Source organism: Physeter macrocephalus, chromosome 21 (genome assembly GCF_002837175.3).
Source record: "Physeter macrocephalus isolate SW-GA chromosome 21, ASM283717v5, whole genome shotgun sequence".
NCBI lineage: Eukaryota > Metazoa > Chordata > Mammalia > Artiodactyla > Physeteridae > Physeter > Physeter macrocephalus.
This window is the reverse complement of record NC_041234.1, coordinates 32,483,969-32,486,896: the sequence shown is the minus strand read 5'-3', so window position 1 is coordinate 32,486,896 and position 2,928 is coordinate 32,483,969. Positions and strand designations below refer to the sequence as shown.

At 38.8% G+C, this 2,928-nt stretch overlaps 1 non-coding gene across 1 annotated transcript; it reads left to right on the top strand.

Annotated features, from left to right (window-relative positions):
- Positions 1-566: 566 nt before the first annotated feature.
- On the top strand, positions 567-639 carry TRNAE-CUC (transfer RNA glutamic acid (anticodon CUC)). The gene has a single exon. It is a non-coding gene; the product is annotated as a tRNA-Glu (tRNA).
- The last annotated feature ends 2,289 nt before the right edge of the window (positions 640-2,928 follow it).

Genomic DNA, 2,928 nt, shown 5'->3' with positions numbered 1-2,928 from the left:
AGAAGAAAGGAAATAATAAAGATCAGAGCTGAAGTCAGTGAACTAGGAAAGAAAATCAATAGAGAAAATCATTGAAACCAAAAGCTGGATCTTTGAGAAGTGATAAACCGCTAGTGAAACTGATCAGAAAAAAAAAGGCAAATTATCAACATTAGAAATGAGAGAAATGACGTTGCTACAGATTCTACAGATATTAAAAGACTAATAAAGGAATATTATGAACAACCTTATGCCAGTAAACTCAACAACAAAGAGAAAATGGATACATTACCTCAAAGACACAAACTACTAAAGCACATTCAAAAATAAATAGATAACCTGAAAAGCCCTTTATTATTAAGTAAATTGAATTTGCAGTTAAAAACTTTCTTATGAGGAAAACTCCAGGCCCAAATGACTTTGCTGGTAAATTCTAACAAACATTTAAGGAACAAATAATATCAATTCTACACAACTCTTCCCAAAAAATTGAACAGGAGAGAATAGTTCTCAGCTCATTCTATGAGGCCAGCATTAACCTAATATAAAAACCAGACACAGACATAAGAAAACTACAGATCGGGAGTTCCCTGGTGGTCCAGTAGTTAGGACTCGGCACTCTCGCTGCCGTGGCCCCGGGTTCAATCCCTGGTCAGGGAACTAAGATCCTGCAAGCAGTGTTGGCAGCACGGCCCCCCCACAAAAAAAACAAACACAGGTCAATATCCTTTATTTAAAGCCAATGCAGGCTTCCCTGGTGGCACAGTGGTTAAGAATCCTCCTGCCAATGCAGGAGACACGGGTTCGAGCCCTGGTCCTGGAAGATCCCACATGCCGCGGAGCAACTAAGCCTGTGCGCCACAACTACTGAGCCTGTACTCTAGAGCCCGCGAGCCACAACTACTGAAGCCTGTGCACCTAGAGCCCGTGCTCCGCAACAAGAGAAGCCACCGCAATGAGAAGCCCGCACACCACAACAAAGAGTAGCTCCCGCTTGCCTCAACTAGAGAAAATCCGCACACAGCAACGAAGACCCAACGCAGCAAAAAATAAATAAATAAATAAATAAATTTATAAAAATAAAGTAAATGCAAAAAAGTTCTTAAAACTTTAGCAAATTGAATTCCAACAATATATGAAAAGGATAATACATCATGACTATCTTGGTCCACTTGGGCTGCTATAACAAAAAAATATAGACTGGGTGGCTTAAACAACAGTAATTTATTTCTCACAGTCTGGAAGCTGCAAAGTTTGTGATCGAGTTGCTATCAGATCCATGTCTGGTGAGGGCCCACTTCCTGGCTTGTAGACAGCTGCCTTCTCACTGTGTGCTCACATGGCCTTTCCTTGGTGCCTACTCTCATGGAGAGAGAGAGAAATCTTCCTCTTATAAGGTCACTAATCCCATCATGAGGTTTCTACCCTCCTGGCCTAATCTAAACCTAATTATCTCCCAAAGACCCCACCTCCAAATACCAAATCATTGTGGGCTAGGGCTTCAACATATGAATTTGGGAGCACACAAACATTTCAATCTATAACAATGACCAAGTGAGATTTATTCCAGAAATGCAAGTTTAAGTGAACATTCAAAAAATAATCAGTGTAATTTGCTATATCTCAAAGTTACATAAAAAGCATTTGACAAACTCCAGTATTCACTCCTGATAATAATGCTTAGCAAACGAAGAATAGATGGGAACTTTCTGAACCTGATAAAGGACATCTATGAAAAACCTACAGCTAACATCATACTTAATAGTGAAAGACAATGTTTTCCCCCTAAGATCATGAATAAGACAAGAGTATCTGAACTCACTACTTCTCTTCAACACTATACTGGAATTTCTAGTCAGTGCAGTAAAGCAAGAAAAAGAAATGAAAGGCATCCTTACTAGAAAAGAAGAAATATTTATTTATTTTCAGATGACATGATTATCTATGTAGAAAATCAGATGGAATCGACAAAAAAAGCTACCAGAATTAGCAAGGAAGTCTAGCAAGGCTGCAGGATAAAAGGTCAATTTACAAAAACCTATTATATACTAGTAAGGAATAATCAGAAGTTGAACTTTTAAAAATAATACCATTTATGACAGCACCAAAAATGTGAAATTCTTATGTATAAATCTGACAAAAGATGTGAAAGACCTTTACAATGACATCTGTAAAACATTACTGAGAAAAATAGGAGACCTAAATAAATGGAGAAAGACACCATGTTCATGGATCAGGAGGCTCAATATTATTAAGATTTCAATTATCCCCAAGTTGGTCTATAGATTCAATGCAATTCCAATCAAAATCACACCTGGGTTTTTTTTGGGGGGTGAATTAATAAACTGATTTTAAAATTCATGTGAAAGTGCAAGGGACTACCATACGGCCCCGCAATCCCACTACTGGGCATATACCCTGAGAAAACCATAATTCAAAAAGAGTCATGTACCAAAATGTTCATTGCAGCTCTATTTACAATAGCCAGGACATGGAAGCAACCTAAGTGTACATCAACAGATGAATGGATAAAGAAGATGTGGCACATATATACAATGGAATATTACTCAGCCATAAAAAGAAATGAAACTGAGTTATTTGTAATGAGGTGGATAGACCTGGAGTCTGTCATACAGAGTGAAGTAAGTCAGAAGGAGAAAAACAAATACCGTATGCTAACACATATATATGGAATCTAAGAAAAAAAAATGTCATGAAGAGATTAGTGGTAGGACAGGAATAAAACACAGACCTACTAGAGCATGGACTTGAGGACATGGGGAGGGGGAAGGGTAAGCTGTGACGAAGTGAGAGAGTGGCAGGGACATATATGCACTACCAAATGTAAATTAGATAGCTAGTGGGAAGCTGCCGCATAGCACAGGGAGATCACCTCTGTGCTTTGTGACCACGAGAGGGGTGGGATAGGGACGGTGGGAGGGAGGGAGA